Source organism: Protopterus annectens, chromosome 14.part0 (genome assembly GCF_019279795.1).
Source record: "Protopterus annectens isolate FY-2018-M chromosome 14.part0, PAN1.0, whole genome shotgun sequence".
Lineage (NCBI taxonomy): Eukaryota > Metazoa > Chordata > Ceratodontiformes > Protopteridae > Protopterus > Protopterus annectens.
The window spans coordinates 396,233,302-396,247,782 of record NC_056748.1 but is presented as its reverse complement, the minus strand read 5'-3'; positions in this window follow the sequence as shown (position 1 = coordinate 396,247,782).

The window sequence follows — 14,481 nt, the reverse complement described above, 5'->3', positions numbered from 1 at the left end:
CATTCAACATTTAAGACAAAAAATATTGTTGTGGTGCCATGTTTTTTATTATATATGTAAAACAGATAGAACAAAACTCCATCATTCTAATTTTCAGTTTAATTTTTCAAGCTAAACCATACCTAGACACAGTTAAAAGGAAATCCAAACTAAAGGAATAAAGTACACAGGTTTAACACTGTATAGTAAAATTAAAACAACTTCTTACACAGATAAACACACCACTAAAGCAGAAGTTATTCAAGATAAATAGAGAATTGTTCTTATGGACAAAAGGCTGCAGCCTCCAACTTAATGTCATATGCAGCTTTAGATAACCAAACTTTGCCAGTCCTATGAATGCTTTAAGAAACAAAGATAAAGCAAAACTGTGCCCAGTATACAGTTCTGAGGTCCAGTCATGGAAATAGATATGCACTTGATGTTATCCACTTTAATATTGACCATCCACATATCATGTTAAGCATCTGGCAATACAAACATCTGCATTAATATGTTTTAGTATTTTTAATAAATGAGCTATAAATTTAAATGTTCTAGCAAGTTCACAGTACAGTACATATAATGCCATGCACTTGTCAAGAACCAGACTCAGATTTAAAAGAAAAATTTCTGCTGTGTTAATCAAATGTGATTTTTTTTTCTGCAAAAAAATGTTATATAAAACTTGCATTTATGATATACGTGCAGTTTTGTATTGAACGCATTATGTTTCTTCCAAAAACATTCCCTAGAATATGTATCATAATAACTGGTCTACTGGTCTATAGTCCTTTATCATATTCCTACGGCATCCCTTAAAAATTTTAATGGGGCTGATCTCAGTTTGTTCCCTTATAACATGTGTTTAATCACTCTCAAGTAATCAGCTTAAAAATAATATACTGAATGAATAAACATTTTTTTTTAAACCCGAGTGGTAATTAAGAGCTTTCATTGAATTTCTTGGGCACAAATAGTCATCAGTAGTTGTTTCAGTGACGGTAGTCTCATCCAATACAGTTGCCAAAAAAAAAAAACACTAAAATAAATGGTATCCACCATTGTTTTACATCACTAAAAAGGTGGCTGTTTTACAACAAATGTCAGAGTCGTCACACTTTGATTTATTTATTTTTTTACTTTAGGTGACAATATTTATTTTTCAGAATTCTTTACTATTTTGCTAGCTCTAGTCTATAACTGAAATTAATTAATCTTACAAAGTGTTACGCATGCAAATTTTTGTGTAACTACAAACATTATCCAGGATTCAGAAACATTAGCCTCATTGCAGTAGGTAAGTGTGGCATGCAGGGTCTGTGTGATACAGAGAAATGCTCGGAGCAAGTGGTGTCATGGGATATGCTCATGGCTGTAGAAGCAGATGCTTCTTTTAACTTGTTGCTGTATTTGGAAAACACTAGCATAGAGCTGAATATCTACTACTGTTTGTGAACTTTGGAGCTTGTAGTGAAATCTTTTGTCTAGAGACGTCTCACTGTTTCTTCATGGGAGGGAGAATTCAATATGGTCTGATCAAGCTAGAGGCATTACTGCAAGGCTGTGTTTTTTTTTTATTGGAAAATTTGGCTGATTTCTGTTTCTGTGCCTTAAATAGTCAGTGTTTAAACCAGTTTGTACTTGTTTGCTCAAAGCCGCAGTGAGACAGGCCTTCTGCCATTGCTCTGCTGTGATACCGGAAAAGATAAGAGCTTATTTTCAACTGTTTTCTACACTTCTGATTTATTAAAAACAATTGCTGCATATCTGTTTAAACTGTGCAACTGTTTTTTAGACTTAATGAATTCAGTCCTTACCTCTGTTCTTATCTTGTGTTTCTCACCCAGCCGCCCAGCTGCTGTTGTGGTATTAAAGCTTGGTGGCTTTGAGTCACCCTCCTCTAGTATAAATTTGATATTGGACACTCTCCCCAGTCCCATTACATCAGCTCATTCTGGGTCTATATTATGATGTTGAAATGTTGTAATATCGAACACCTAAAGATCGACAAGTATTCATCGAAATACATTTCTGCAAACTGATGAATACTTGCAGGGCAAACAAACACTTGCCCTGCAATACAATGGAATGAACTAAACCTAAAACAAATCCACCGATGTGGGGGGCTGCACGTCCCACCCCACCCTAACTAAATATACCAACTCCGAGATTGTACTACAGTGGAGGAAAGGGCAACATTGTGTAGGTGGACAACTACAGCTTTGCCCTGTAAGCATTCATTGAATCTCGCAAATGCATTTTGATGAATACTTGTCGATTATTAGGTGTTCGATATTACGACATTGTGATATAGACCCACTCATTCAACTGTGTACAGTGAGATAAGTTGTGAAGGCCTTGAATTATCTTCGGTCTCCTCACTTTCTACTAAAAAATAAAAAATAAAAAAAAAAACTGTGCTTCTTCCTACTTCATTTTGCTGCTTGTGCTTAGGAGTTCAACTGCATTTAGTTTGCCGTATTTATTACTGCTTGTTGGTAGCCTTATTAAATTGATGACAGTATTCTACTGAATTGCTGCTTTATTTGAGCTATCTTTTACTGTTGTGATTGTGAGCTACTGTTTTAAAGCAATTTACTGATTAAATATATTTCATTGCTATCTACTGCAATTTATTACTGTTTAACTGCATTCTACTGCATTTCATTACTGTTTAACTGTATTTTTCATACTGTGAGTTCTGTTCTTTTGTCTGTAAATGGTTAATCTGTGCTTCTTTGTGAGTTTTTTACTGTGTTCTTAACCTTAAATTGAGTAGCATAGTCTAGATACAGATTTGTTGAACCCTACTTGAGGTATTCCAGCTACAAATTTTCCCTTAGTAGCACTTGTGTGATCACCTAGTAGTACTACTCTTAGACCTTCCACCCTGTCTTAGCTCTTTCTTGCCTCTCCCCCTCAGTTTATGACAAATATAGAAGGACAATTTCCTACATTTTCTCCTGCCAGTCTGGTTGATATGGACATCATGAGACAGTGCAGCAACTGCCTCATGTACATGGACAACCCTCTACTACTACTACCACCTAGGAACACAATTCATGAGAGATGCAATTGCATCAAGCACCTAGTGTCATTGCTCTCTCTCCCCCACAAACCAGTATATCTGGCACTGACAAGGTTGGTAACATGAACACTACACCTCAAATGCCACCCACACCTACACAACACTCCCCCACATATGCAGAAGTCCTCAACAAAAAAATACACAGACAAAAGAGACCCCTGAGGCAAAAACACACATGAACTCCACTGCCCACCACACCACACATAGTCTGCACACCTGTGTCTCACAGCCACTAAGGCCTAAACATAAACCCAACATATTAGTCATAGGAGACTCCACTATGAGACACACAGATGTGCCCCTCACCAGGCTGGATAAGGAGAAAGTCACACTTAGTTGTTTGTCAGGTGCCAGAATCCACCATATCACCCATGCACTCACGTCTCTCAACAGGTACTGTTATGACTCTGTCATAGTCCACGTTGGTGTGACTGATGTTAGACATACCTCCCTGTACTATATGAAAAGAGACATAGTCGAGCTTGCTGAATGTGTGTCCCAGGCAGGTATGTTCCTAGCTTTAAGCAGCATTCTACCATCACCCAGAATGATGCCTCAATACAAACAGAAAATGACTGACTTTAATTGGCTTAGTTTCTGGTGTCATTCCAAGGGGATCCAGTACCTGACAGCCTGGGATGACATGATTGACAAACCACAATGCTTTGCCAGAGATGGCCTGCATCTGTCTCCCTTGGGCTTCAGGCTCCTGGTAAAGGCTCTTGCCTCCCCCATAGTGCCTTTTTTAGGCAATGCCATGAGGTCAAAATTACCAACATGAAAATTTCAGCAAAACCTAAATTAAAGATCATGCTGCTAAATGCTAGGAGTCTAAACATGAAACTGCACTCATTGCAAGCTTTCTTAACCCTGAAAGATGCTGACATTTGTGCAGTCACAGAAACCTTGTTCAAAGCTGTGGAGAGCACCCCAGCCATACCAGGTTACTCATCCTATCATACATTCAGACCCCAAACCGTGGGCAGCAAAGCAAAAAGAGGTGGAGTTTCAATATATATAAAAGACATACACACCTCCAGGCTGGTCAAACAGTATGACACACATGAAATACTCCAGGTGCCGTTAACAATTGACAAGATCCCAATTCAAATCATAGCTAGCTATAGGCCTCCAACTTTGACTCAAGATATCCACTCCACCTATCTGGACCTCTTTGAATCTATCAAGATTCAACCCTTTACCCTGATCCTGGGTGACTTTAACTATCCAACCATAGATTGGAAGAAATACTCATGCCAAAACACAAATGCCCAGAGATTCCTTGATTTTGTCAATGCAAATGCCTTGGACCAGCTGGTCAACACCTCCACAAGAGGTGAAAATATCTTTGACTTGCTATTAACCAACATGAGTAACCACTGCAGCATCCCTACAGTGTCATCATCCTGGGTAAGATCCAACCACAAAGTGGTCACTTTCGAAGTCACCATCTCCCCCAACCCCCCCCCCCCCCCCAGCTAGGGTCAAACAAAAAAAAACTTCTTCATGGCTGATTATAACCTCCTGAGGGAAGGCATAAACAGCTTCACAGCCCCCTCCCTCTCCATAGGAACTGGCACATGTGTCCAAACCTACACCAAAGTACTATATGAGCATTTATATAGCTGCACGGATTCAGTAATACCGGACAAGATAAAATCATCCTTCTCAAGGAAGAGTAAACCTGTCTGGTGGACATCTGCAATAAATAAACTCCATAATAAAAGGAAAAAAAGTTGCTGTCCAGGACCAAGAAGGAGAAGATGCCTAACTGGAAGCAATCTCTTCTTAGCCTGAACAAGCAAATAAGAGCACTAGAGAAATCCTCCAAAGCAAACTTCAAGTCCAAACTGGCAACATCTACTAAAGACAATCATAAGGCCTTCTTCATATATGTCCCCAGTCTCATGGAAAGCACCCAGATCTGATCAGAACTGGTGGTCAAGGGCACCATATACACAAACGCTGTAGATATAGCCAACCTGCTGGCAGACAGGCTCAGTGATAACTTCACCCCTCTGTCCCCCCATCAGTAAAACAGGACATCCCTAATCCCTGCCCCCCTCCCTTTATCTCTAGGAAGCAAGTCATCACTGTCCTCTCAAAGGCAAAAAATACAGCCTCCATGGGACCCGATAACATCCCAGGTTGCATCCTACATGAACTCAGGTAAGAACTTGCAGCACCATTAGGCATCCTATTCAACCAAAGACTGAGTACTGGCTTCATCCCAGCCAAGTGGAGAACAGTCACTGTCATCCCTTTGCACAAAGGTGGAGCATCCACTGATCCAGGAAATTTTAGACCCATCATCCTAACTAGCCTGATCTGCAATGCCATGGAGCATATTATCATGGATCTCATTAACAAGGAGATTAGCAACCTCCAGACACTTGATCCCACACAGCTCGGTTTCATCAAGGGGAGGTCATGCCTGTTAAATTTGGTCGACTTTTTTGAGACAGTCACCAAGGCCATGGATGAGGGGAAGACGGTGCACACTGCCTACTTTAACCTGGCCAAAGCCTTTGATACTATTCCCCACTCAGGTATAATAGATAAACTATCTCAGCTAGGCATCAATCCATATGTTACCATATGGGTAGCAAACTGGCTCACTGATAGAACCCACCTAGTCAAAATAGGGGAAGCCACCTGAAGCAATAGACTCGTAATGAGCATTGTACCCCAGTAATACCTTGGGGCTTTTGCTGTTTGGGATATACTTTTCTGAGGTGCAGGCCAAAACTAGTGGGCTATGGCTGACCAAGTCTGCAGATGACTGCAAGCTGGGTGCTGTCATCATTTCCTCTAGTGATGTGGGTATCCTCCAAGAGTGTCTCACCAAACAAATGACTGGTGCCAGAAACATGGCCTCAAACTGAATGCCAAAAAATGCATCATCATCCCATTTGAGGAAAGTGACATTCCCACAAATTATCACATTGATAATAAGGTCCTAAGCATGCAATCAGTCGTGAGGAACTTGGGCAGCCAGGTTGATAGCAAACTGACTTTTGACCACCATATTGCCTCCGTTGTACGTAAAGCTTTCTACATGGCCCACCTCATTAGTAACGGTATCCCATCCAGGGACAAGGTGGTCATAACATCCCTGTATTCCACACTTACAAGACCCATTGTTAAGTACAATGCCCCTTTTGGCATGTACCTCACAAAGTGCATGCAGCAGCTGGAGAGACCACAGAAGTTCCTCACCAGGAGAATCCAGGACCTCAAACATCTACCCAACACAGATAGGCGAAAGGTCCTGTCCCTCTACTCAGTCTCCTACAGACTGCTCAGACGTGACTTCTGTCTGGCATACAAAGCAATCTCAGACCCCACTTTAATAGGACTGCTGCATATCCACAAGTCAAGCTTCACTCGAGTAACCCGCACACGCGACCTCAACCTGGTCAGTGACATCAATAGGACTTGTTGGCAGGACAGATTTGTGTCCCAGACACTTCCCCTTTTGTGGAATAGGATCCCTCTCCACATCAAGCAGAGTACCTAATTAACCCTTTTTAAGCACAACCTGGATAACTGGATGGGGAACAGAAAATACACCTCTGGGATTCCACTTGTGTCCCTGCTGAACAGTGGCATTGGGTGCTGACTTGTTGGAATATGGGCTAAATTCTTGGCTAGGCTTGTAACGGCCTCTGGGCCAATAGTCTAGTAACTTCCTATGATCCTATGCTAACAAGCAGCAGTATTAAAATGAGGAGTTCCATGTATGCAAATGAGGTAAAACAAAATGGAAAAGTAATTCATAAACATATAAAGAGCATGATGTGGTCTTCCAAATTCAGTGATAAAGACAGCTGCAAAATTCTTGTGTTCATGCAAGGTAATCACAGAAAAATACTAAGGGTTGTCACAGCTTTAGTTAATGTGAATATGCAAGAGGCTATAATTCCACTATGAGCCACAGCGGTGCATGACATCACCCTTCTAGGTGCCATGTTATCTGACCATGCTTACCATTTAATGGATGCTACAACACCAACATTGTGGACCAGTACCATGTGGAATGTGATACCATGCAGAAGCTGTTAGACATATGTCAGTCTGATCTGCAGACCTTTGTGAGTTATGGATGACTTATTCTAGTGGATAATAAGATATGCTTGGCTTTACATACTCTAGCTGCAGGGACCCTTCAGCAGCTAAATGGGGTCACAGTCTGGTTATCTCAGGTATCTGCCTCTTGAATACCCTATTAGTTTCTTGCTGACATGTTTTAACATGTTAGGGAGCATACATGCTTTCTACATATCACCAGAGGAGACAATCAACACCATACTGAACCTCTATGATATAGTCCATTTCCAAGAGGTACTGAGAGCCACAGACTACATCCACAATGAAATAAAGGTTCCCTTGCTGACCTGGTAAGAAGGTATGTGAAAAGTAAAAGGTATCACTCAATCAATTATCAGGTTCAATGATCCATAGCAGGTTACTAGATTAATGGCCTAGGGCCTTTACAAGCCTAGCCATGTAAAAAAACCCATGTACCCCAACTGACCATAGTTAGGTAGTCATTGTTAGCAGAGCATACCTATGATCAGCACCTAATGCCCCTGTCCATGAGGGACATGGGTGCCACCCCCCGGGTGAATTTATGGTTACCCATCTAATCGTCAAGGTTGTGCTTAAATAGGGTCACTGAGGAGCTCTACTTCACATAAAGTGGGAGCTTATTCCAGAGGTGTGGCAATCTCTGGGAGATATATCTGTTTCTCCCACATGTTCTGTTAAATTCACAGGCTAAATTGAGATCTCTGGAGTGAGTGACTCTTGTCCCATTTGATTTGCTGATGTGCAGCATTTCCATTAGGACAGGGTCAGAAACTGCTCTGCAGGCCAGGCACATGTCACCTCTCAGTAGCCTGTATGATACAGAGTTTTTCAATGTAGGTCAGGTTTTGGAAGCCCTGCATTCTCTTAATTAACACCTTCTGTGGTCTCTCCAGTTGCTGCAGGTGTCTGGTGAGGTACATGCAGAAGGGAGCATTGTACTCAATTAGTGGTCTGATAAGGGTCAAGTACAGTGGAGTTATAACCTCCTTGGTCTTGGATGTGATACCCTTACTTATGAGATGCGCAGTGTAGAAAGCGTTCCTTACCACTATGGGCACATAGTGATTGAAGCTAAGATTGCTATCAACCTGTGTCGCCAAGTCTCGCATCACTGGGATTGAGCTTACAGGGGTGCTATCTATATCATAATTAGCAGGGGCTACTTCTTTACCAAAGGGATAATGAGGCATTTTTTGCGATTAGTTTTAGTCCATGGCTTTGGCACCAATCATTTGTCTGTGTTAGTCCCTACTGTAATATGTTAACATTACTGGGGGAGTCTATGAATGTTTCCAGTTTACAGTCATCTGCAAACTTGGTAAGCTACAGGCCATCTACTTTTGCCTGGACTTCAGAGAAATAGATTCTAAACAGCAGATGGCCCAGTACAGATCGTTGTGGTACACAACTGGTCTACTGGTGGAAGTGGACTACCCAACTTTGACAGTGTGCTTTCTATCAGTGAACACCTAATGCACCTAATGACCCTGTCCCTGATGGCTACTCATCTAGTGATATATGGGTTAATCCACAGCTGGGGGAGTTTCTCAATGATCCCTGAGTGGGGAATTGTGTCAAACGCCTTGGCTAAATCAAGATTGGTAGTATTTACTGCTATCCCCTCATCTAGGGCTTTGGTGGCATTTTCAAAGAAGTCCACCAGGTTTAATAAGTAAGATCTACCTTTGGCAAAACCAAACTGATTCAGCTCAAGAGTATGAAGGTCACCTATGTCCTGGTTGATAAGGTCCACGAAGATTCTTTCCATGGCCTTGCAGATAAGGCCGGTTAGGCTAATGAGTCTATAGTTCACAGGGTCAGTTGATGGACCCCCTTTGCTCAAGGGGATTACTGTTGCTCTTCTCCATTCTGCAAGCAAAAAGCTAGTGCTCAGGTTGTGGTTAAAAGAGAGCGCTAAGTGGTTTCTCTAGGTCTTGTTTTAGATTGTTTAGTAAGCAGTCTGGGATGTTATCTGGTCCCACAGAGGCCATACTTTTGGCCTTGGAGAATGCTTGTATGACCTGTTCTTTGAAGATGCTCAGTAGAGGACTGGTATCAAGAATGCTGTGGGGACAGGGGGTGAAATTATCACCAAATCCTTCAGCTAGCAGGTTGGAAATTTCCTCAGGTTCAGTGTGAGTGGTACCATCCACTATAAGTTTGGCACACAACTGCCATTCCCTTTTAGGTTTTAAATGTAGCTAATGAATGCCTTATGATTGTCTTTAGCTAGGGATGTTAATCCAGTCTCATAAGTAGCTTTAGAGGACTTTACAAAGTTTCTGCTTTGTTGTTTAAGCTGTGGAGGGTATTCTTCCTCTGCTGAGTAATGTTCCTCTTGTTCTTAGGTACTGATTTCTTTCTTTTGTTATATAACTTATTTACATTTGCAGTCCACCTGGGTGGATTGTTTTTTTCTAGATGACCTGATTTTAGTCCTGTCAGGTACAGCCGTGTCAATACATTTATTTAAGTGGCTATATAGGGCGTTTGTGTACTCCTCTGCACAGTAGTCATTGTTAGCTGTGTTAGCAGGGGCTTTGAAGCCTTTTATACCATCACTTAGAAGGCTATAGTTTGCTTTGGAGAAAATTTTCAGGTTTTTTTTTGCTCCTGTGGGGGTATCAGATCTGACCTTTATTTCAAATGAGACAGATTTATGGTCTGACTTAACCAGGGAGGATAACACACTGGGGACAGTGCAGTGACGTCCCCATGTTGGTGAGTACTAGGTCAATGACATTTGAGCCCTTTGTGGGGGTGCAAACTAACTGTTCCATGGCATTTGAATTAACAAAGTCCAGAAAACGCAGAACAATCATGCTTGTGGTCATGTAAGTCGCCCAATCTATGGACATGTAGTTGAAGTCTCCCATGACAAGTTGTTTGGCTGTATACTGAGCGACTCTAGCAAGTCCAGGTAGGTGGTGTGCTTCTTCTGATTCATGGTGGGGGGGCCTGTAGCTAGCTATGATGTGGTAGGGTATTTTATCTACAGTCATTTAGACCTGATGTAGCTCAAGAGAGTCGTAATGTTTTACAAGTCTTAAGGTGTATTTGGATTAAATGAAGATGGATACCTCTCCACCTTTGGTTCTTTCACCCTTATTTTGGGGTCTGAACGTGTGAAAGGCATTGTAGCCCTGCATGGCCAGGGTGTTCTCTGTGGCCTTGAATCAAGTCTCTGTGATTGCACAGATGTCAGCATCTTCCAAGTTGAGGAGTGCTTCCAGGGAGTGCAGTTTGCTATTTAGGCTCCTAGCATTAAGCAGCACGGCCTTGAGTTTGTCTCTAGTAGAATTTTTTACATCAGAACTGTTGTTGTTTTGATATAACCTAAAAAAGCACTATGAGGGAGGCAACGTCTTTGCCATTATGCAAAAGCCTTGGGGAAACCATCTCTGGCAAAGCATTGTGTTCTGTCGACCATGTCTTTCCAGGCTGACAGATACTGAATCCTCCTGGAGTGACACCAGAACCTAAGTCAATTGTGGAAATCAATCATGTTTTGTCTGTATTGTGGCATCCTAGGTGAAGGTGGAAGGCTGCTTAGCTCTAGGGACATACCTGCCTGGGATACATAATCTGAGACTTCAGTCATGTCTCTCTTCATATAATCCAGAGAAGAACATCTCAAGTCATTCATTCCAACATTCACTATAACAGAGTCATAATGATATTTGTTGTTGAGTGACATGAGTGCATGCATGATTTGATGGATCCTGGCACCAAACAGGCAGCTGACCGTGACTTTCTCCTTGTCCAACCTAGTGAGGGGGGACATCTGTCTATCTCACTATTGAGTCACCCATGACAAGATATTCTGTAATCTGCAGATTATCATCTATAATGTGTCTGCAGGCCACCAAAATAGTTACCATGACTCCCACATATGGCAAATATGTGACCTTTAAAAACAGTTTGTAAGATATGATTTTTCCCAGGGACATCTTAATGGTGATGTTGGATATGTCCTTAAGACCTGACTGATGATGCTCATTGGAAATCCATAGACAGCGACAGGCCAGAGAAACATTGATGGCCTATCACAGACCAGGGTTATTCTGGAGCATGCATTTGGGCTGCTGAAGACACTTTTCTTCTGCCTAGATGGAACTGGTGGTGCTCTGCTGTATGACTCTGGCACATAAGCTAAAATGTTTTCATTTTGTGTGTTACAGCCTCAGCAGTAGTTGCAACACTCCAACTTAATCTAGCAGACAGGTCCAGGGCTTGCATACTGAATGGTAGGGCACCCCATATGTGCCCCTGAACAACAACTTACTCTACCAGGAGTTGCTTGAGTAGTACCATGGCCCTGGATAGATGCTAGTATGCTCCACAACTGTTGCTTATCACAAGATGGGCCACTGTCATGACTGGTTTGACTTCTGAGGATGCACCCCTTTTCTGTAGGCACCTCTACAGGTGATGTTGCTGCACAAGTGTTAATACTGAATGACCATGACCTTTGTCATCCATGCCCACAAGTGATACCACCCTTGGAGGTAGTGGTGGAATGGCTTCATCAACACTACCCACCATGTGGTATGCAAACCAGAGAGGACAGACCTTGTATTAGTATGTGAATGAAACTATAAAATTGTCACACATATGGGCTAAGCATTCCTAGAGGTCATCCTGTATACCTGCAATATCCATATAAACTCTGCAAAGGCTATGGTGGCATTATCCCTGCACATATATTGGGTCACACCCAAAGACACAGCTAGTTCAGGGGGAAAGCAGTACACATGTATCTGGCATGCTGCAGTATACATACCCATATAGTCACCTTTTAGCCCTGTTGGGCTTGTAGCAGACATTGATGACTGGCCCACAAGGACAGTCACCCTGCTCTAACTGAGAGTGTCTGCATTAACCAGTCCTCCCTGTGTGGTCCATGTCTCTTGGGTGTCTACAGGCACAGAGGCTATGCCCTTGGCCTGAGCAGGGGATCCAGTCAACACACTCACTGTGTCCAACATATACACTGCAAAGATAGAGACAGAGAATCACCTGTGAACACAGCAAAGCACAAAGTCCAGTATATAACCCATCACCTCTGCCTTATTCAGAGTGCAGATTTAATACTACAGTGCATACCTTACTTTGTGCATGTGGACATACTTCCTATGTTCCTGTAGTACCTGACGCATACAGCATCAGTTAGATGTGCAATGATAAAGGGAGAAGTAGAAAGTAATCATACTGTAATACAGGTACAGTAATATCCACCTGAGGCATCTCAAACAAATACTCTTGGGTCTATTGCAGCTTAATGTTAAGGTCCAACACCACACTGCAGGACTGTAGGAAGTCTTTTGTCCCTCTCAGAGAAGCCAAAAACTCATCTTTCTCCATCACAAATGGCTCAATGAATGCCCTCTTCCTCTGTGTCGCCCTGTATTCCCATGCAAAGCAGAGAGCTTGTTTCTCAGCATCAAGGGTATCAGGGGACCTCTATCTGACCTGCTCATAGTTGTGTCCTGGCCACCAACAGCATTGATGTCAACCACAAGATACTGTCAGGTATGAGCCTGATAGGGCCAGAAAGCAGCCTCTTGTCTGAAGAGCTACTGACCATAAAGCCAGAGGGCATGCAGTAATACCTCATTCTCTGCAGCCACAAATTTGCTCTTCCTGCTCTTCCTCTTCATAGAGACCTTGCTGTTTTCATGCTTCTCCTTGCTAGACATAATGCTACATGCACAAAAATACACCTTGTCAGTATGCCAATATGCACTTCATACCTCTCAGCTGTCCCTGTTTTGAAGGAACATTCCCATTTTCAAACCTGATTTACCCCCTGCATATGATGTACCTATTTTGGAGGTTTGCCCCTATTTTCAGGCTTGATTTACCCCTTCATACAATTTTCTGAATCCAACTCATCACACCTGAATTTTAAGCTGTCTAGTATACAGAAAACCACATTGCATGACCAACATACTATAGCACCAATACTTTAAACAAAGAGAACACACGTCTTAGATTTTCTTTTTTCAGGAGCAAATATATTGGTAGAATTTTGCAGTTCAGTTCATTAAAGTCTACAGATTTTACACTGTCTCTTTGACAATGTGCTTCTGAGTAGTATCCCACAAACATACTGGAAGTAGGAAGATTTATCTGCTATTTAGTATTCAGATTTTATGCTAATTCTACAGCAAGGTTTTCGGCTGGATATACTTATTTTTCATGGTCCTTTGTTCCTATTTACAATGTCTGCAAGTTTAAAGGTAGCTTGTCCACTATTACAGCATATTCCTCACTCTAAACTGCAGTGGGAGCATTAGTATTGTGCACAGGCGTACACTTTTCATACCCTTCAAACAGTAACAGGCCCACAATCACAGTTACAAACATATGATCACCCCCTCCCAAAAAAAAAATCCACAGCACACACACAAGCACACAACTTGCGGTTAACTGGTCTAATATGCCCCCCCCCACTTCATATCACAGTGTTGTCTTGCACACACTAAAAACATGCCCTTACAGGGACTTCACAGCTGACTTCCTGATGTACTTATCATCAACATACACTATCCACATGCAATTATAGTTTTGGTACCACTGTACTATTACAGTGTGTGTCGCAGTTCCATGTTACTATTTACTCAGCAATATGTGCCATAAACATAAGTTATGCACAGAAATAACCATGTCCCATACCATTACATCACAATGCTGGCCTGAGGCTTTAAGAGTTGCACCTCAGAACTGATGCTTGTTGTACCGCCCATTAACCTGGATTGCCCTTGTGTAAATCCCTCCCTGTGCCTCTCTGACTACTTGTCCCCCTTTACTAAGGATGAGAAACAGTAATGCTCATGTGCTTACAGCTACTACTAAGGATGAGAAACAGTAATGCTCATGTGCTTACAACTACTACTAAGGACGAGAAACAGTAATGCTCATGTGCTTACAACTACTACTAAGGATGAGAAGCAGTAATGCTCGTGTGCTTACAACTACTACTAAGGATGAGAAACAGTAATGCTCGTGTGCTTACAACTACTACTAAGGATGAAAAACAGTAATGCTCGTGTGCTTACAGCTACTACTAAGGATGAGAAACAGTAATGCTCATGTGCTTACAACTACCACTAAGGACGAGAAACAGTAATGCTCATGTGCTTACAGCTACTACTAAGGATGAGAAACAGTAATGCTCGTGCGCTTACAACTACCACTAAGGATGAGAAACAGTAATGCTCGTGTGCTTACAACTACTACTAAGGATGAGAAACAGAAATGCTCTTGTGCTTACAGCTACTACTAAGGATGAGAAACAGTAATGCTCATGTGCTTAC